General features: G+C 46.2%; 1 protein-coding gene across 1 annotated transcript in view; it reads right to left on the bottom strand.

Moving 5' to 3' along the window:
- LOC147724935 (uncharacterized) overlaps positions 1–22,309 on the bottom strand; it is a 1,961,814-nt gene that overhangs the window by 424,337 nt on the left and 1,515,168 nt on the right. The gene's annotated exons all lie outside the window — the stretch shown is intronic.

The following is a 22,309-nucleotide window of genomic DNA, read 5'->3' as shown; positions in this document are numbered from 1 at the left end:
GTAGAATTATTTCTAGCTTTTTCTTCAATTTTTGCTCCTAAATTATTAGAACTTTTTAATTCATTCCTATCAAATTCTAAGGTGGGTGGCTCTTTTTTAGAAGCCCTTATTATTGTCATTCCTAAGCCAAACAACCTTCTTTTTGTAAAAATGTTCGCCTTATATCATTAATCAACTATGATTGTAAAATGTTTGCTAAGACTTTGGCCACCAGATTGGAAATCGTTATTCCTACTCCTATTAATCCAGACCAAACTGGTTTTGTCAAAGGTCGTTTAGCTGCTAATAATGCCAGAATGTTTTCTAATATTCTCACTCTTAGTAAAAAATACCCCTCTCCTTTAGCAGCTCTATCTTTAGATGCTGAAAAAGCTTTCGACCGAATTAATTGAGACTTCATGATTCATACTTTACAATTGTTTGGTTTTGGTCCTAAGTTTATTTCATATGTTAAGTTACTATACCCAGATTGGAAAGCATGTGTATTTGTTAATGGACTCTTCTCCCCATGTTTTTGTCTGCAAAGGGGTACATGCCAAGGATGCCCTATTTCCCCGCTACTCTTTTTGCTATGTTTGGAACCCTTCCTTCAACGACTCAGAAATAACCCTCATATTTCTGGTTTTAAATTAAAATCCCATCACATTAAACTTTCTGCTTATGCAGATAATATTCTTATTCACATGTCCAACCCTGTCTCCTCTTTACCCCCTTTTTTACAGGAAATGTCATTGTTTTCCCAAGTTTCTGGATACAAACTAAATTTCTCCAAAACTGAGATATTGCCATTAAATGCTTCTTGTTATCAACATATGTTTGATTCTACCAATGTTACATGGTGTCCTCAAAAAATTAAATATTTAGGAATTTGGTTTTCCACTAATATACATGATACATTATCCCATAACTTTACTGCTCTGAAGCACAAAATTACCAATCTTAATAATAATAACTTTATTTGAATATAAAACAAGATATTCTTAAAAGCCCATCACAGTGATTCCAACCACTATACACGTTATTAAGAGAAAAAGGAGGTCAATTAAACAACAATGATTAAATGGGAATCATCCAAGTTTATTTATTTATTTTTATTTATTTATTTAAAAAGTTTTGTATAGCGCTAGCTGGACCCAAAGGTATCAGAGCGCTTCACGCCAGGTACAAGAGTCTGTCTTATCGGCGATGGAAGATTGAAATCTGGACAACTCAGGGTGCTTTCAAATAACAAAGTACATACAGATCGTAGTAATTACAAGGGATGGTGATAATATGAGCAGCCCTTACAGTTCAGGTGGCTTCCAGGAAGAGGGCTTTGAGTAGAGTCTTGAATTTTGGGAAGTGGGAGGTCGTTCTGATGTGAGGAGGGATGGCGTTCCAAATCCTGGGTGCATTGCCAGCAAAGCATTTACTTAAAGTTTTGCATTTCTGTGGTTTCATTGGAATGAGAAGAAGTGTGTTGGAACTTCTGAGGGTCCTGGACTGGCCAGCCCTTTTGAGTTTGGCAGCCAGGTATTCCGGTTTGCCTGTGTGGAGGGCTTTGTGTGTAAGGCATGCTGTTCGAATGTTGGCTCGTTGTTCAATAGGGAGCCATTTCAGGTCTTTGAGTGCGGGGGAAATGTGTTCGAATTTCTTGGTTCCTGTGACCATTCTGGCTGCGGCACTGAGGGTGGTTTTCAAGGGTCCTAGGTGTGATTTGGCTGAGCCGGTCAGGGCTGCGATACCATAGTCAATTCTGGAGAGCACCAGTGCTTGAGTGGCCTGTTGAAGGTCCTTGGGAGGAAGGAATGGTTTTATTTTGTAAAGAAGTTTCAGATTGAGGAAGGCGCTTTTGGCGGAGTTAGCGATGTGTTTTTTCATGTTTAGTTTAGGGTCTAAGGTGATACCTAGGGATTTGACTGAGTCTTTAGGCTTGAGGGTGCCATTGAGGGCGTCAATGGCTTTGAGCCATTCTTCAATTTGGGGGTTTTCGTCACTGTTGGAGTAGAACTTCGTTTTTTTCTTGATTAAGCTTTAGGTGGTTTTGTGAGAGCCATTGTTGAACGTCTTTGAGCGTGTCGTTGAGTTTGAGAATGTCATCCATACAGGTGGTTTCCAGATAGAGTTGTGTGTCATCAGCGTATAGGTGGAAGGGGATGTTGGGATTCATGAGTATAGTGGTAAGGGGTTCCATGTAGATATTGAATAGTTGAGGGGAGAGAACTGACCCTTGAGGGACTCCTCTGCTGACGGGTAGGGGGTCGGATTCAAAGTTTTTGATCTTTACTCTTTGGGAGCGATTATGAAGAAAGGAGGAGAACCAGTTCAGAACCGTCAATTCCAAGCCTGCTCTTTTTTGGAGGACTTTTAAGAGCAGAGCGTGATCGACAGATTGCGTTATTCAAGTTCAAGTTATCCAGTTGCGTTATTCAACTGCTGTTACATATAAGAGATTAAAACATAAAGTGCAGGGCAGTAAAAAGACATGACATTGGGACAGAAGAGGTTTGTAACGCTAACAGTTGACAATGTTGGACTTGTAAAAACAATCTGATATTCAGCAAATTGCTGCTAGTTATCAAGTCAAGTCAAGTTTAAATTTGTATAGTGCACTACTCACCCAGAGGGTCTCAAGGCGCTTGAGGGAGGGGGGGAACTTTACTTATCGAATATCCAAGTTTTTAGTTGTTTTCTGAAGGAGAGGTGGTTCTGTGTAAGGCGGAGGTGGGTGGGGAGAGAATTCCAGGTCTTGGCCGCTAAGTAGGAGAAGGATCTTCCCCTCATGGTGGATCTTTGGATGCGTGGAATTGCGGCGAGGGCTTGCTTGGACGATCGTAGTTGGCGGGTGGGGGTGTAAAAGGACAGGCGCGTGTTGAGGTATTCGGGTCCTAGGTCGTAGAGGGCTTTGTGTGCGTGGGTGAGGAGACGGAGCGTTATTCTCTTGTTGATGGGGAGCCAGTGGAGGTCTTTCAGGTGACCGGAAATGTGAGCTTGGCGGGGGATGTCTTGGATGAGTCTGGCTGAGGCGTTTTGGATGTGATGGAGTTTTTTCTGTAGTTTGGCTGTGGTTCCGGCGTAAAGGGTGTTTCCGTAGTTCAGTCGGCTTGTGACCAGTGCATGGGTGACCGTCTTTCTTGTTTCGGTGGGGATCCAACAGAAGATTTTTTTGAGCATACGTAGGATGTTGAAGCATGATGATGAGACGGCGTTGATTTGTCTGGTCATCGAGAGGGAGGAGTCCAGGATGAAGCCCAGGTTACGTGCGTGGTCCGTTGGTATGGGTGCGGTTCCCAGGGCCGGTGGCCACCATGAGTCGTCCCAGGCGGAGGGGGATGATCCTAAGATGAGAACTTCCGTTTTGTCCAAGTTCAGTTTTAAACAGCTGTTCTTCATCCACTCGGCTACTTCTTTCATCCCTTTGTGTAGGTTGGTTTTGGCGGTGTTTGGGTCTTTGGTGAGGGAGAGGATCAGCTGGGTGTCGTCTGCGTAGGAGATAATGTTGAGGTTGTGTTGGTGGCGCGCGATGGATGCGAGGGGACTCATGTATACGTTGAAGAGGGTGGGACTGAGTGAAGATCCTTGTGGTACACCGCAGATGACTTCGGTGGCCTCTGATTTAAAAGGGGGAGGCGGACTCTCTGTGTTCTTCCGGCGAGGAATGAGATGATCCAGTCTAATGCTTTTCCTTGTATTCCGACGTTGCTGAGGTGTTGTATAAGGGTGCTATGACAGACTGTGCCGAAGGCTGCGGAGAGGTCAAGTAGGATGAGGGCAGCTGTTTCTCTGTTGTCCTGTAGAGTTCGAATGTCGTCTGTTGCTGCGATGAGGGCGGTCTCGGTGCTGTGTTTGGCTCGGTAGCCGGACTGTGAAGGGTCGAGGGATTTGTTGGATTCGAGGAAGGCGGCGAGTTGACTGTTGACGGCTTTCTCAGTGACTTTGGCAGGGAATGGGAGGAGCGAAATGGGGCGGTAGTTCTTAAGTTCAGTGGGGTCTGCTGTGGGTTTCTTCAAGAGTGCGCTGAGTTCGGCATGTTTCCAGCTTTCCGGGAAGGTAGCGGAATTGAGGGAGCAGTTGATGACGTCTCGGAGATGGGGTGCGATAATGGAGTCTGCTTTGTTGAAAATGTGGTTGGGACATGGGTCGGTTGGTGATCCTGAGTGGATGGTGTTCATCAGGCGGATGGTGTCTTCAGTGGTGATTGGGTTCCAGGCGCAAAGGTTGTTGGAGGGGGGTTTTAGTTTGGAGGTGGGTGGGGTGGACTGGTCTCCAAAGCTGTTATGTATGTCAGCGATTTTGTTGTGGAAGAACGAGGCTAGAGAGTCGCAGAGGTCTTGGGAGGGAGTGATGTCGGTGCCGCGGTGGGGTTGGTAAACTCTTTGACGATGTTGAATAGTTCCTTGCTGTTGTGGGCGTTGTTGTCGAGTCGATCCTTGAATGCTGATTTCTTGGTGGATCAGATCAGTTGGTGGTGTTTGCGGGTGGCGTTCTTGAAGGTGGCCAGGTTGTCAGTGGTTGAGTTTTTTCGCCAGGCTTTCTCGAGGGTGCGACAGATCTTCTTGGATTTCTTAAGGTCATCGTTAAACCACAAGGCTTTTTTGCTGCCTTGCTTGATTTGAAGGTTTTTCAAGGGTGCTAATTCGTCAGCGCTGTGGGTGATCCATTGTGTGAGGTTGGTGGCTGCTTGGTTTGGGTCCGATGATTTTGCAGGAGGGTTTTGGTGAAGCGATGTGAAGAGCTGGTCGGTTGTAATTTTGTTCCAGTTTCTCCGGGGAATTGGTTGTGGGTGGTTGTGGGTCCTAGTCTTTTTGTAGTTGAAGTGAACGCAACTGTGGTCCGTCCAATGGAGAGCTGTGGTGTGATTAAAGGAGATGTGCTTGCTGGAGGTGAAGATTGGGTCGAGCTTGTGGCCGGCATAGTGGGTGGGGGTGTCAACAAGTTGTTTGAGTCCGAGATTGGCGAGGTTGTCCAGAAGGGTGGTGGTGTTGCTGTCGTTCTTTTCCAGGTGGAAGTTGAGGTCTCCCAGTAGAATGTAGTCCTCGGAGGGGAGGGCGTGTGGGCTGATGAAGTCAGTGATGTCTTCGCTGAATTGTGTGCGGGGTACGGGTGGTCTATAGATGAGGGTGCCTCTGAGTGTGGTCTTAGGGTCGGTGTGAATCTGGAAGTGAAGGTGTTCGGCGGTTGTGAGGTTGTCATCGGAACTGGTCGTGATGCGGATGGTGTTCTTATGGACGATGGTGATGCCTCCTCCTGTTTGGTTGATGCGGTCCTTTCGGATGATCTTGTAGCCGTCCGGGATGGCTATGGCGATGTCGGTCGTTGATGAGGCGTTCATCCAGGTTTTTGTAAGAAAGGCGACGTCCGGCGATGTGGTGTCGAGTAGGTTCCAAAGTTCAATGGCGTGTCTGTGGACCGAGCGGGTGTTGAGCAGGATGCACTTCAGGTGGTTAGTGTCGGAGCTCTGTTTGGAGTCTGTGGATTTGGTGTGGGTCCTGATGCAGTCGAACTTGCAGGAGTGGCAGGTGAAGGGTCCATGGGTGTGTCCTGGGGCGGCTTCGTAGCAGTTTGTGAGTTGGCCGGGTTAAGTGCTGAGAGGGTTGCGGCATCATACGTTATGCAGGTGGAGTGGATTTTGTGGGGGCCAGGGGGTCTGGCGCTGGGCGCGGTCCAGGCGCTGACGGGCGTAGACGGGCTTACCTTTGGCGCACTTTTGGCGCGCATGGGGCGCGTCCGCTGCGCGTGAACGCTGCGCGCAAAAGCATCTGTCATAAGTGGATAGTGGAGGGGGGTGGAGCGAGGGAGGAGCAGCTGGGAGGCAGGAGCGGGGTGGAGAGACGGGCTAGGAGTCACAACAACAAAATGACAGCACAAACAAAAAGCGAAACAGGACGAGATTGGGGCACAACCGGAATAACGCTATGATTTGGGCAGTGGTACCGGCACAATCAGGCACAAATAATTTTGCAGGTAATGCGAGCAGTGCAACAATTACTAATTAACAGCAGTGAGCAGTAAGCAGTATGGCGCTATATGAAACAGTTTCAGCAAATTAAAAGTAAAGTGCTTTTTAATTTAAACATTTGCTTAAAGGAGAGATGCGTTGGCTGGCCCTTCCGGCTTCTGCGTAAAATTACGGTATGCATGCCGTATATAGATTGTAAGGGCTATGTTTAAAACTGTGTTTTCAGGGCTCAAAGCTGCCATAATTGCCTGTCTGCAGGTCCGAACACCCAGCCTATTCCACTCCACTTTCAGTTTACGTCTGCGTTGTGACATAAGGGCGGGGCATAGACTGACCACGTGCTCCAAAGTTACCAATCTATTGTCCTCTTGGTCTCCCTTATTTTTATCTTGTTGGGGCAGACTTGATACAATTAAAATGATGATCGTTCCCCAGGTATTATTTATTTTGTCAAGGTTACCTTTCAAAATTCCTAATTATTATTTTTCCCAGATTAACTCTATTTGTACTAAGTTTCTTTGCAACAATAAACGTGCTCGCATTGCCCTATCCAAATTAACTCGTCCCAAATCCGAAGGGGGTGTTCGATTTCCTGATTTCAGACTATGTCAAAATGCATTTTTGATTCGCCAATTTTATGCTTGGTCTAAAGATTATCAAGACGTATCTAAACCTTCTTGGGTTTCTGTTGAAAGTTCACTGTTAAATGATTTTTCTTTTCAGGATGTTATATTCATTACCAATTGTACTTTTATTTCTCAATATCCAATTTTGAAATATTCTTACCACCTATTACACACACTTTTCTTTAACGCTTTTGACGAATATCAATCTTTCCTTGCCTCATCACTATGGTTCAATAAACACATCAAATTTCGCCACAAATCATTTGCATTGGAAAGAAAAGGGCATTTTTTATGTTAGTCAATTGATTGTAAATAATTTGATTCTACCTTTCCATCAATTGCAAGAGAATTTAAATGTACTTGATTCATGCATTCAACAATATAATGTTCTAGTTCCAGTACTTCAGAGTTGTTTGCAGAAGTTCATCTCTCAACCTTTCCCAATCTCTTTTATACCTGATACTCCCCTATACGAAGTTTCATCTGACACTATAACAAGTGCCTCATTCATATATAAAACCCTATCTAATGCCCCATGCCCTCGCAATAAATGTAGTGTTGAGCTCCAATGGGAACAAGATTTATCCCAAACATTGTCTTTTTTTCATTGGGACAAATTATGGCAGAAACTCATCAAATTTCCAAGTCTGCAAACATAACACAATCTCTATATTCTATTTATAATAGGGTCGTTATTACTCCCTCTCTTCTTCATAAGTTCAACCACTCAGTTTCATCTCCTTGTTGGTCGTGTCTCAATGCTGAAGGTTCTTTAATTCACTTCTCTACTATTGCCCCATGGTTCATGCATTTTGGAAAACTATTTGGTCACAATGTTTACTGATTTTTTCATATAACCTTCCTTTTAACATCCATAATGTATTGTTAGGTACTCTGTCTCCAGACTTTGACCAAATTATTTCCAAATCTATTTTATTTGACTTGTTTCTTGCTGTTGCTTTTAAGGTTATATTAACTTGCTGGAAAGACAATTCTAAGTTATCCTTCTTACATTTGTGGAATTTAATTTGTGATGAACACAGAATCGCCTCAGTTTCTCATGTCTCAACTCACCTACAAATCAAATCTGATTTATTATGGTTACCATTTACTTCTTATGTGTCATTGAACTTGCCTTCTCCATAATTCCCTCTTTCATATTTAATTTCTCTTTTCTTCTCTTTTTTCTTTTCTTTTCTATTTCTTCTTCTTGTCTCTTTCTATCTCTGTCCCTATCTTCCTCTTTCTTTCCCATTTCTCTTTTCTCTTTTCTCCCTTTTTATAATAAAAATGTTTTACTGAAGTTTCATATCTTCCAGTATTTACACAGATGTATTATATTTAAGCTTTTAATAGTTCAATCTTTTTTATCATTATATGTTCTACTCTAACCATTCGTACAAGTTCATGCAATCTTCTGGTCTCTTATACTTAGTTTCACCTTTTTACTCATCTGCTCATTGTTTATTGTATACTCATATCGTTACTTGAACGTACTATTTATCTGTATTTCTGTTATCTTTATCTTTAATAAAAATTATTTAACAAGAAAAAAATCCTTTCAGGTGTAGTTGGAAACTTTGTACAGATGTGTTTCGAGGGCACGCTGTGGGGGTGGAGCGGAGAGGGGGTGCTGAGGCAAAGCACCCACACAGATAAAGCGTGCCTATAATGTTTGGAGCTTAGACTGATAGGGCAGCGGAGGGAGGGGATGTCGGCTGATGCGGCAATACTCCAAGGGAGTTAACTTGTAAGGAAAGATGGGACATGTTCCAACCATCAGCCATTAGCACACATTTTATTCTTCAATGAGACACACTAATGCCAATACTAAGCAAAGGAGGAGTCAGACGCCACAAAGCACATACAACACATCGCCTACAACGCAAGCGCTGTTTAGGCTCGACCCAAAAAAGGACTATGATGCTTTCAGTACTAACGTACTTAAAAGAACGCTTTAGTCATAGCTGCATACTAGACCTTTTTAGATCGAGCCTAGAGTTTGCGCGCAAGTGCTGCTCTGGTGAAGATCTTCTGTAGTTCAGTACGTGAGGGAAGCCCCACCCACTCCCCCATCTGTATTTTTCATTGGCTTGTGTCTTTGTCCTTCCTAAATGCTTCCTTCGGATTCATTTATAGGCTTTTTAGTCCCTCCTTATAGCCGCACTGTCATCATTTGTACCCTCCCATGGCTACTGGCCCCTTTACCTCGAGTGTTACACGGTGTGTGTTATTTAGACTGTGAGCACTATTTGCTTTAATGAGGTTCTCCTACTGCCTTCTCTACTCCCCCATCCCTCCCTTTGTCTGTGCCTTCTCACCCCGCCCACACTCCTGTTGTCCGTGCCTTCTCATTCCCTTCGCCCCCTTCCCGCCCACACTCCTGTAGTCAGTGCCTTCTCTGCCCCCCGTACTCCCGTTGTCTGTGCCTTCTCCCTCCTCCCCCCCGAACACACTACCATTGTCCGTGCCTTCTCCCCCCATCCCCGCCCGCACTCCCATTGTCCATGCCTTCTCCCCCCTCACTCCCATTGTCCGTGCCTTCTCCCCCTCTCTTCCTCCCGATGTCCGTGATGACTACCGTTTGCAATACAATAGGTCTCGCGTAAATGCAAGTCATATTACATTGCAAATGCTTGTTTTAAATGGAAGCGAAAACAGCGGGGTAGCAACAGTCAGGTGAGCCAGACCGGAGGGAAAAATATTGAGAGCCCTGAGTTTTGTTAAACCCAGGAACTGATTCTGTCTAAAATTACAGCTACAATAGGATGAGGTACGGTTGCGATTGCTGAGGCCCATGGGGACTGACACTGCATGGAGGAACCAGGAGGGGCGGTGGAGGGAGCCGCGCAAGAAGCAAGAACTACAATCCGTGCGGAGACATGCATTGTCCTGTAATATATGCACAGACTCATTTGTTGCCCCATGACTAATTGCCATTCCTTGTGCTCGGAGTTGCCTGACTAATTACTGGGGATGTTTTATTAACTTTCTGTAATTATGCTTCCCTGCTTTTTAGGTCTCGACCTACAGCATTGCTTTAGCAATGCTTGTTTGTCGAGATTCTAGTAAGGCTTTCAAAAGTCTACCCAAACTGTTGCGGATCGGGTACAGTTCATGTGAGCCAGGCGCGTGCCCATTGCACACCCACACCCACACCATTGCCAGCCACATCCCACACCATTTGTCTGAGCCCCGGCATCAGACTTCAAAGGAATCCGCTACCCCCGCGCCACGTTATGCCGAGAGCTTGTTTTTTTTATTTTATTATTTACAAAGTGAAAGCTTGTTTAACTTGCGATGGAGTGTATTTTTTTTAAAGGAGCAGCACTCCTAATCTGAAACACAGGCTGGCCGGCATTGCTTTTCTTCTGGGCCGCACGCCATTAATGCTAAACAATGGTGGACACACATGTATCCTCCATCTCCCCTCCTGCTGCCTCTGTGCCACCTTGCATTTCCTGACCTGTGTTCGTCAACTCTCATGTACTTTATTATTTACAAAGTGAAAGCTTGTTTAACTTGCGATGGAGGGTATTTTTTAAAAAGGCGCAGCACTCCTAATCTGAAACAAAGGCTGCCAGGCATTGCTTTTCTTCTGGGCGGCATGCCATTAATGCTAAACAATGGCGGACACACATGCCTCCGCATCGCTGGCTCGCTCTGCCTCTGTCTAGCTCGCCCCTCCCCCTCCACAGAGCACATCTTGGGGCCGCTGCCTTTGTGTCATGCTCGTTACTGATTATGTTTTTGTTGTGATTTGCGTCTATTTCACCCTCAGGACATACCCCAACATACTCAATGTGCAGGTGTTTGCCTGACACTGAGTTCTAAGTTTTTTTCACCCGCTCCTTTTTCTATTGCACTTCTCCGCCATCTGTCTTTTCTTGCGGTGTGATGCTGGCTTTCACAGCATGCCAAGCTGCTGCGTGCATCCCTTCTACATTAACTGGTTCCTGTCTCTTCACCGACCACTTTGGCGATCGGCGTCCTGAAGCAGCAGGAATAACAGGGTGAAACACGCAACAGGGACCGATGCTGGGGATTAACCTTCTGCAGACCAGAGCCACCCGACCTGTACAACTCTGTGTCAGTGCGTAGTTTCCTGTGGCCACATCCAACACTTCCTGTGCAGTGCATATCTGCCCTGGTGAAAAGACTTTCTACGGGGAGTTTACAGCAGTTTAATGGCTTGACTGGTATTTCCTGGTGAATGGGGCATTGCACCGGAGAGTGTGCCGTCGCCTTTCGGTATCTTTTTATGTGTTGTGCCGCCATGTACTATACTGTCCCCTTGCACACGTACAGTTATATGAGAAGGTGCTCTGCAGGGGTAGGCTGCATACATCCCTTTGCTGCCAATGCTGCAAATGCTAGTCTTCGTTCTCCCTGCTCCTCAGTTGCGGGGCTGTGCTCATGCCACAAACAGTGGTCGGAGAGCTCGGCCATACGTGTCAACGTTTGGGAGTAAGCGAGAGGGAACTTAAAGTCGTCCCAAATTGGTTTGCACATTAACTTGCATTTAGCTAAATTCTTTGTTTCTTTATGGAATGCATTAAAACCGCCAATCAAAAGGATACACTTCTTTTCAACGTGCAGGCTTCAAGACAAACCAGCATTGGCCCGGTGATTATTTATGCAGCCCTCACCCTCCAGGCTCATGCTGTGACATCACATTCCTCCATCCCTATGAGCGCCCAATTCTCTCACCCTCTAGGCTTGTACTGCAACATTACACCCCTCCACCCAAAGACACTCCCAAGCCCCTCCCCCACACCCACCCCATGAATACACTGTACCATTGCACTCCTCCATCCCAGGACACTCTCAGGCCCTCACCCTCAAGACTCATGTTGTGCCTCACGCTCCGCCGTCCCTGGAGGTGCCCAAGCCTCTCACCCTCCAGGATCGCACCACAACATCACACCCTCCTTCCTCAGAAACTCCCTGGCCCCTGACCCTCCAGACTCTTACTGTGACTTCGCACTTCGCCATCCTTGCACACGTACAGTTATATGAGAAGGTGCTCTGCAGGGGTAGGCTGCATACATCCTTTTGCTGCCACTGCTCCGAATGCTAGTCTTCGTCCTCCCTGCTCTTCAGTTGCGGGGCTGTGGTCACGCCGCAAACAGTGTTCGTTAGAGCTCGGCCATACGTGTCAATGTTTGGGAGTAAGCGAGAGGGAACTTAAAGTCGGCCCAAATTGGTTTACACATTAACTTGCATTTAGCTACATTCTTTGTTTCTTTATGGAATGCATTAAAACCGCCAATCAAAAGGATACACTTCTTTTCAATGTGAAGGCTTCAAGACAAACCAGCATTGGCCAGGTGATTATTTATGCAGCCCCTCACCCTCCAGGCTCATGCTGTGACATCACACTCCTCCATCCCTATGGACACCCAATTCTCTCACCCTCCAGTCTTGTACTGCAACATTACACCCCTCCACCCAAAGACACTCCCAAGCCCCTCCCCATGAACACACTGTACCACTGCACTCCTCCATCCGAGGACACTGCCAGGTCCTCACCCTCAAGACTCATGTTGTACATCACGATCCGCCGCCTCTGGAGGTGCCCAAGCCTTTCACCCTTCAGGATCGCACCACAACATCACACCCTCCTTCCTCAGAAACTCCCTGGCCCCGGACTCTCCAGACTCTTACTGTGACTTCGCACTTCCCCATCCTTGCAGGTGCTAAAGCTCCCCGCACTGTGCCACGCCACGCCTCTATCCCAAGATACTTTCAGGCCCCAACTCTCCATTCTCATAGGGTGTCATCATTCCCTCCAACCCTGGACACTAGCAGTCCCCCAACCTCCAGTCTCATGCTGTGCAATCACACCCCTCCATCCCCAGGTACTCACATGCCCCCCCCACCCTCCGGTCTAATACCGGTGCAGTCACACGTCTCCGTCCCCAGGCACTCACACGCCCCCCCCGCCCTCCAGTCTAATACCGGTGCAGTCACATGTCTCCGTCCCCAGGCACTCCCAGACCCCTCATCCTGCAGTCTCATGCTGTGCCATTTCACTTCTAAATTCTCATTCAACTCTTGTATTGCGTCCTCTTACTCCCTGGCCCTGTATTCTCCAGTCTGGTATTGTGACATCATACTGCTCTATCCCCAGCCACTCACATCCTCCCCACACTACAGTCTCATTTTGAGCAGTCACGCTACTCCTTCCCCAGGCACTCCCAGGCTCCCCACCCTCCAGTCTCATACTGTGCAGTAATGCTTCTCCTTCCCCAGACACTCACAGCCCCCACACTCTAGTGCCAATCTGTGCAGTCATACTTCTCCTTCCCCAGAAACTCAAAGCCCCCACACTCCTCCTTCCCCAGACTCTCACAGCCCCCACACTCCAGTGCTAATTTGTGCAATCACACTCCTCCTTCTCCAGACTCTCACAGCCACCACACTCCGTTGCCAATCTATGCAGTCACACTCCTCCTTCCCCAGACTCTCACAGCCACCACACTCCATTGCCAATCTATGCAGTCATGCTCCTCCTTCTCCAGACTCACAGCCCCTACACTCCAGTGCCAATTTATGCAGTCACACTCCTCCTTCTCCAGACTCTCACAGCCACCACATTCCAGTGCCAATCTATGCAGTCACACTCCTCCTTCCCCAGTCATTGACAAAGACCATGTTTTTCCCCTTTGACCTCGTGAAAAGGATTTTCTTAAATGTCGGTGCGCTTAAGGGTCCCTCTAGCAGTGTCACCAGCAGAGCAAGAGCATACATGCACAAACACCAGCTGCTGTACTGAGTGCACCATTCCAAGCTCCCACCACTTGCAAAGAGCAGCAACTAGTTGCAGATTGTAAGCGCTGTAAATAGCCATTACTGCTATTAGCAGCTTTTAATCATACTTCAAATACCAACCTCGGAAGGATGGAAGACACAGTCCGGCAGGAAAACAAACTACTCGCTGCACATCATGGCAGAGGTGCAAACCAATCCTTTAAGTTACAGAGCTAAATTGGCAACAATTGCTAAGCTGCAGCCCTCTCCCTCCCAGCCTGCTGTTCTAACTCCCTGCCCTCTTCTCCTGTGCTGATCTGATGTTCCCTTTTCACCCACCTACTTCTCTAACTCACTGTTCTCTTTTCCCATGCTGATCTGCTGTTCTCTTCCTCCCACCTCATTCTTTAACTCCCTGTTCTCGTCTCCTGTGCTGATCTGCTGCTCTCTTCCACCCTACCTCCTTCTTTAACTCCCTGATCTCTTCTCCTGTGCTGATCTGCTGCTCTCTTCCACCCGCCTCCTTCTTTAACTCCCTGTTCTCTTCTCCTGTACTAATCTGCTGTTCTCTTCCACCCGCCTCTTTTCCTAACTCCCTGTTCTCTTCTGCTGTGCCGATCTGCTGTTCTCTTCCACCCGCCTCTTTCTTTAACTCCCTGTTCTCTTCTCCGGTGCTGATCTGCTGCTATCGTCCACCCCACCTCCTTCTTTTACTCCCTGTTCTCTTCTCCTGTGCTGATCTACTGCTCTCTTCCACCCCACCTCCTTCTTTAACTCCCTGTTCTCTTCTCCTGTGCTGATCTGCTGCTCTCTTCCACCCCGCCTCCTTCTTTAACTCCCTGTTCTTTTCTCCTGTGCTGATCTGCTGTTCTCTTCCACCCACTTTCTTCTTTATCTCCCTGTTCTCTTCTCCTGTGCTGGTCTGCTGCTCTCTTCCACCCCACCTCCTTCTCTAACTCCCTGTTCTCTTCTCCTGTGCCGATCTGCTGTTCTCTTCCACCCGCTTCCTTCTTTATCTCCCTGTTCTCTTCTCCTGTGCTGGTCTGCTGCTCTCTTCCACCCCACCTCCTTCTTTTACTCCCTGTTCTCTTCTCCTGTGCCGATCTACTTCTCTCTTCCACCCCACCTCCTTCTTTAACTCCCTGTTCTCTTCTCCTGTGCTGATCTGCTGCTCTCTTCCACCCCACCTACTTCTTTAACTCCCTGTTCTTTTCTCCTGTACTGATCTGCTGTTCTCTTCCTCCCGCTTCCTTCTTTAACTCCCTGTTTTCTTCTCCTGTACTGATCTGCTGCTCTCTTCCACCCCACCTCCTTCTTTAACTCTCTGTTCTCTTCTACTCTGCTGATCTGCTGCTCTCTTCAACCCGCCTACTTCTTTAACTCCCTGTTCTGTTCTCCCATGATGATCTGCTGCTCTCTTCTACCCCGCCCCCTTCTCCAACTCCCTGTTCTCTTCCACCGCCTCCTTCTCTATCTCCCTGTTTCTTCTCCCATGCTGATCTGTTGTTCTCTTCCACCCACCTCTTTCTCTAACTCCCTGTTCTCTTCTCCTGTGATGATCTGCTGCTCTCTTCCACCCACCTCCTTCTTTAACTCCCTGTTCTCTTCTGCTGTGCTGATCTGCTGCTCTCTTCCGCATGCATCCTTCTCTAACCGCACACACACATACATTCAACCACGCACACAACCACACCACACACACAATCTCACACACAACCACATACACAACCACATCCACACAACCACACAAACACAACCACACACATCTATCTATCTATCGCCCTCACTCTATCTATCTATCTAACGCCCTCACTCTATCTATCTATCTGTCGCCATCACTCTATCAAACTATCTATTGCTGACACTCTATCTATCTATTGCCCTCACTCTATTTATCTATCGCCCTCACTCTATCTATCGCCCTCACTCTCTATCTATCGCCCTGACTATATCTATCACCCTCACTCTATCTCTCTATCTATCTATCTATCTATCTATCTATCTATCTATCTATCTATCTATCTATCTATCTATCTATCTATCTATCTATCTATCTATCTATAGTCTATCTCCCTCAAGCTATCTATCTTTCGCCCTCACTCTATCTATCTATCTATCTATCGCCCTCACTCTATCTATCTATCTATCTATCTATCTATCTATCTATCTATCTATCTATCTATCTATCTATCTATCTATCGCCCTCACTCTATCTATCACCCTCACTCTATTTATCTGTCTATCGCCCTCACTCTATCTGTCTATCGCACTCACTCTATCTATCGCCATCACTCTATCTATCTATTAATCGCCCTCACTATGTCTATCTATCTATCGCCCTCACTCTATCTATCTATTGCACCCCCACAGCATCACTCAGGAGCACCACAGCATCACTCAGGGGCACCACAACAACACCAGCCTCAATCTGTGCAACCATTCAACAACAACTGGTTCAAATATGTTCTCTCAATGTTTCAAGCTTTATCACAAAAAGATGTTAATATTTAACTTCTGTTCTTGGATTTTCGTCACAGTAAGATACACTGAATATAATATTCACAAAAGTTATTTACAAAAGTTTAAGCTATTGCCATTATAAATTACAATAACTTTTATTTAAGTATTAATTATTTTTAAAAATTAAAAGCCATTGTTATTTGTAATATCAATACATCTAAGTCACGTAAATACAAAACATGTTGCATTACAAATGCTATAGGTGTCACATTTGCAAAAGTTAAAAGTATTGGCATTGTAAATGACAAAGCTATTAATTTCGCTATTTTCAAAACCAACACATAAATAAAAAATGTGTCATTTACAATACCAATAGCTCAAATTTTCCTAATGCGAGACCTATTGCATTGCAAATGCTTGTTTCCCCTGCCAGGAGTGAGGACTGCGTGCAGTGAAGGCAGCTGTACCACGCGAGGGATAAAATCTCGTCAGCCCCTCTCTCAGGTCCAGCATGTTGCTCATCACAAGCCCCAATGTAATCTTTGATTAGGTACCGCAGGCTGTGCCGGGCAAACTAGTGTGTTTTTGGGGAGGAAAGCTAGTGTTTTTTTGGGGAGGGAGCGCAGGTAATTTTTTGATACAGTTCCATATAATATTTGCTTGACTTAATCAAGGGGAGGCTTGCTGCAGTATGTAGGGCGACCTCAGTTTTATTTTATTTATTTAATGCATTTTTATAAAGCGCAGACTTTACCCGAAGGTGTCAGAGCACTGTACAATATAACCAGTTACGTTACATGAGAGAACTGTTGCAGGAATAGAACAAACAAAAATAGCATGCCATAGAGTCGAAGCAATGTAGGCAAAAGGCACACAATCTCAAGCACAGCATGAACAGACTGTACATGCAAAAGTGAGAATAAATATGACAAATTTTACAATGACTAAAGAACTTCCCGGCGAACAATAGCAGGCACGATGTACAAGCAAAAATATAAACATATGTGACAAATTTACAATGACTAAAGAACTTCCTGGCAGGGTCTGAGAAGGAGGGAATTAGTTCTGAAAGTGTCTTTGGAATAAAAGAGATTTGAGGTCCGCGTTGAAGATCTGGATGGAGGTGATGGCACGGACCAAAGGAGGAAGCGAGTTCCAGATTCTCACTGCATTACCTGAGAACAATTGTGCCAACAATTTTTCTCTTTTGAAGGAGGGGGGTTCAAGAAGGAACTTTTCCGCATTGCGAGAAGGTCTTGAGCCTCCAGACAGTTTGAGCTTATTCGCCAGCTAGCGAGGGGAGGAAGAGTGCAAAGCTTTGTGGGTGATGCACGCTGTTTTGTAGATAGTTCTAGCCTCGATGGGAAGCCATCGGAGAGAAGACAGGATAGGAGTGATGTGTTCACTTCGTTTGGACCCTGAAATGAAGCGAGCAGCTGAATGGAGGACGAATTTGAGGGGGAAGAGGTAAGATTTGGGAAGGCCAGTCAGAAGAAAATTACAATAGTCAAGTCTAGAGAGAACTAGCGATTGGACCAAGGTTTTTAGGTCATTGTCCGGGAAGAACCGACGAATCCCCCATAAAAATTGCAGTTGATAACATGCACTCTTGGCCATGGAGTTGATGTGTAAGATTAGGTTGAGTCTTTTGTCAAATATGACACCTAAGAATTTAGCGCAGTCCACAATGATGGGTTTACTGTTGAGTAGATTTGATTGATCCATCCAGGCTTGAACAGGAGGCGGAGAGAGAGAGCTAGATATGAGGAGGAATTCCGTTTTGGAGGGATTGAGAATGAGTTGGTGAACTAGCATCCCGTTGTGAATAGTGTTAAGAGTAGAGCTGAGTAGTGAGAGATCATGAGGGGAAGACACCTTGAGGTATATTTGGGTGTCATCCGCATAGAGATGGTAGAGGATTCCAGATTTGCTTAGAAGGTTCCCTAATGGTTACAGATAGAGATTGAACAGAGTGGGAGCAAGGATAGAACCTTGAGGGACGTCTTGACCAACCACCAGTGGAGACGAGAGACTATTTGCAATCTTGATCATTTGGGATCTGTCCGAGAGGAAAGAGGCAAACCATTTGAGTACTGTGCCTTCCACGCCCATTCTCTGTTGAAGAATGTTAAGGAGGGTGTTGTGATTAACAGTGTCAAAAGCTGCAGAGAGGTCAAGAAAAATCAGAAGGCACGATTCCCCCGAATCGAGAATATGCAGCGCATCATCGATCACTTGCAGCAGGGTTGTTTCAGTGCTGCAGTTGAATAAAGCCCGACTGGAACATGTCGAGGAGATTATTGTCCATAATGTGTTGGGAGAGTTGTTTTGCAACACATTTTTCTGTGATCTTTGAAAGAAAAGGGAGATTGGTGATGGGGCGGAAGTTATTGAGGTCATTTGCATCTGCAGAGGGTTTTTTTTAGAAGGGGGTAACCTGTCCTGTTTTGAGGACAGTTGGGAGGGATCCTTGACTGAGTAAGAGATTGACTAGCCTGGTCCAGTAGGAGAGAGTGTTAGTATAGAAATCAATGTTGATGCCACTGGGAATGCGGTCAGAGGAATGGTTGGAGGGTTTGGTTTCGCGGATGCATTTGAGGAGATCAACCTCTAAGATGGCGGCAAAGTTCTGCAAAGTGACTAAAGATTTTCGCTCCTAGATGGGGGAGGCGTGGGTGACCTGTTCCACCAGAGATTTTACCTTTTGATCGAAGAATATAGTGAACTCAGTTGCTTTCTTTGATGCATCCTCAGGTTTGATGGTTTGGGGAGAACAATTTGGGTTTTTGATGAGGTCGAAAAGTTTTTTGGCTCTGTTTTTAGCTGAATCGAGGAGGGATCTGAAATGTGATGTTTTTTCCTGGAAGATGTGTTTGTGGTATATGGATCTTGCTGAACGTAAAAGTGAGAGGTTGGGGGTAGATGTAGATTGTCTCCAGTGCTTCTCCAAGATTCTAAGTTTTTTCCTTTCGTCATAGAGAGCTTTGTTGAACCAAGGAGCTGACGGGGTGGGTCTTTTCCTTTTGCTTTGGAGTGGAGCAACCTTGTCGATTTCGACTGCGAGGATTGAGAGGCAAAGGGGAGTGAGATCGTTGACATCCGTATTGAGGTCTAGACTAGGAAGAGACTGCATAGCAGAATCACATAGAGTCTCAAAATCAATGATTTTTGTGTTGCGGAACCACGTAGAGGCTCTTTTGGGTTGGCCGAGAGTTAAAATGTGAGAGAGGTGAAAACAGAAGGGAATGAGGAAATGGTCAGACCAGTCAACACGGATGGGTGAAGCAGTGGTAATCTGGTCTGATTTTGAAATCACAATGTCCAGAATTGAGCCCTTGGCATGTGTCATTTCCGAGCAGTGTTGTGCAAGATCGTTAGCGGAAAGAAAGGTTGCAAGCTTGTTGGCAGCTGAGTCTTCCAAAGAGCCCCAGTGGAGATTGAAATCACCTAGGAAGATCTGCTTATCGCTCTGTGAATATTGGTCACTAATGAAGTCGATGAATTCCTCCATGAAGGAAGAGCAATTACCAGGCGGGTGGTAGATGGTATGGAACCTGAAGGGTGTGCCATGATGAACTTGGAATTCTAGGGAGAGGAATTCAGAGGTGCGAAAGAGGGTGGTGGGAGAGGTTTTGATTTGGAGGGTGTTTCTGAAGATAATCGCAACGCCTCCCCCGATCTTGCCTGGTCTGTCGTTTCTGAGAATAGAGTAGTCAGTAGGTAACAAAAGATCAAATGAAGTGTGAGAGGAGTCATTAAACCAGGTCTCAGTGAGAAAGAGCATGTTGAGTGATGGTGTCCGAGATTTCCAGTTTGTGTTTGGTTGCAGATCTGCAGTTATGGAGCATACAGTGTAGCTCTGACGCAACTGTTTTGGTGATGTGAGTGTCTGGACTGATGAGGGGGATAGAGATTAGATTCTTGAATGAGGGTGACCCTTGAGGGGGAGGCTGGTAAGTTCTGACGGAAGAGATGGTCTGAATGGCAAATTGAGTAGAGTTGTTAGGAGAGGCGAGTGTAGGGGAAATGACATTGATGGTCTTGTAGGTAGCCAATAGGTTGGTAATGTCTGTGGAGGACAGATTGTGGTTGGCTCCATTGGAGAGCGGGAGCAAGGAACTCCTCTGGAGGTTGTTCGGTGGGGGGGATATCTTAGCACATAGGAGTGAAATGGACGCTTCAAGCAGGGAAATGGACGAGATGAGGGAATCAAGTTTAGTTTCCAGAGAAAGGTGTGCTGAGCACGGAGTGAAGGGTGGCTCAATGGTTAAGGGAGAGAGTGGACTAGGCGAAGGAGGGCAGGAGGAAGTGGGGGACCGGGGTGAGTGTTGGGGTGCGAGGGTCGAAGGTGGGGGAGGAAGTGAAGCATGCAAATAAGGGCAGTGGGCTGTGGGGGACTGGGGGGAGATATGTGATGAAAGGGTCTGAGGGGGGGAAAGAAGGTGGTAGAAAGGAGTGAATGGAGTTACTGAGATATTTTTACTGGTGTTGAGCAGAGGTGAAGAATAGAGATCATACCTAGGAGGAGCAAGTTGAGAAGTAGAAATGGATGGCTGGAGGAGCAGGGGGGAGAGAGTGGGGTAATGGGAAGGCCATGGATACAGTGCGGTAAGAGGTGAAGGGGTTGAACAGGGAGAGGAGGGAGGGAGGGAGGGAGGTCAAAGGGAGGCCACGCGAGTGGGGAGAAGAGAGAGGGTGCAGGTAAGGTACCATGGGTAATGAAAGGTGAATGTAGGGGTAAAGGCACCAGGCAGAGTGGAGGGGTTGAGCAAAATGAAAGTTGGGGGAGGAGCGAGGGGCTGAGCAGTCAAAGGGAGGGAAGTGGGAGGAATTACTAAGGGGGAAAACAGGGTTGTGAAGCATAGGGGGAATGTAAGATGAGGAGAGAAGGGGGAGTGTGAGATCAGTGGGAGGGAAGATGTTGGGATTACCAATAGGAGAGGCAGGGATGTGAGGCATGGGAGGGGGGAGAGAAGGTTGGAGAGAGATGGGGGATGTGAGAACAGAATTGAGGGTACAAGGAAAGGGGAAGAGCGGAGAGGGGTGAGGAGCAGAAGGGAGGGAGGGGGGAGGGTAAGGTGAGTTGCTCTGTGGTTCAGATTGTAAGAAAGGTGGATTAAAAATGGGGGAAATGGGAAGGAATAGGGGAGTTAGGGGGTGAGAGAAGGCAGTGGAATTGTGGGGAGATGCAGGATGCAGGGGTGAAGTGGGGTGTAAAGCAGATGAGGTAAGGGGGAGGTCCAGTTGGGAAGGTGGCAGAATGAGAGGGGAGGGATCGAGAAATGGGGGGAAAGGGTCGACCTGTGACTCTCGGGAGAGCGGTCTGAAAGAATGTGTGGAGGTCAAGGGGAGAAAGGGAGAAAGAAGACAAGTTAGAGGAAGAAGAAGAAGAAGAATCTAGAGAGATAGTAGTGCAGGGGTGGGACGAAAGGAGTGGAAGATGTGATCAGTGTGCGGTTTTGGCAGAAGGGGGTCCCAGAGGGGGGTCTGGCATTGCACAAAGCTTGCTACAGAGCTTACAGCCATTAAGGAGCCTTGGGATTCAAAGGGATTCTACCATAGGCAGAGACCAACGAATTAGCTGTAAATTGCTTTTTTGATTTCCACCCCACTCATTGCCTCAAAGCACATTGGATAGTCGGTAGACTGGAGATGTGAAGATGGCCTTTGCGCTCCTTGAGGGGGTGCAGCGTTTGTTTTCGGTGCCACAACAATATGGGATATTTTTTATGTCTACATACCCCTGCTCAATTATTGCAGCCATTTGATTCATGTAACCAACTCTTTGAAGATGTGGACAAACGACTGGGGAACACGGGAGATGGTGGGGGGTCGGCGAGCACCGCAGTCAGTGGTTCATTACTTGTGGTTAAAAGCTGGCATGCCTGTATCTGCATTGAATGCCCTCAAATAAGCTGTCACGAGGCGCAGATAAAGTGTAGGGATCCCTCACTTTCTACGCAGAAAGTAACTTTGCCCTTTTTACAACCATAGGCCTAAGCTGGGAGACTCATATCTAACGCGCTGTTTATAACTAGCGAGAGTTAGATGAATCTCTAAGCGGGATGGACGATATTTGGAGACAAGATTCGTACAAAATAAAAATAATTATATAGTATGAATAATCAAAGCACAATTGCATTGATCAATCGATTTGGTGGTATAATATGAGATGACCTAAGGCAAAACATTGAAATCGAATGGTGAGTACAATGCATTAGGTAAAGAGTAACACCTATAATGTTGATCACTTAAAAAGCGATACAGTGCAATATTAAAAATAAAGTATTATTTATTAGACCGCAAATGCTACTTTAAGTCGTCAAATATGTAAATATGCGTATGGGAGAGCTCGATTTAGTTGGATTTCAGTTCCCAATTTGAGTAACAGCATAAGAAACAAGCATTTGCAATGCAACAGGTCTCACATTTACACGAGTTTGACCTATTGGCATTTTAAATGTCATGCCTTTTATGTATGTTTTTTTTTTTAAACATAAATAAAAACGCATTGTCATTTAGAATGCCAACA

This window comes from Lissotriton vulgaris, chromosome 4_1, assembly GCF_964263255.1.
Source record: "Lissotriton vulgaris chromosome 4_1, aLisVul1.2, whole genome shotgun sequence".
NCBI classification, from domain to species: Eukaryota; Metazoa; Chordata; class Amphibia; order Caudata; family Salamandridae; genus Lissotriton; species Lissotriton vulgaris.
This window is presented reverse-complemented; position numbering and strand designations above follow the sequence as displayed.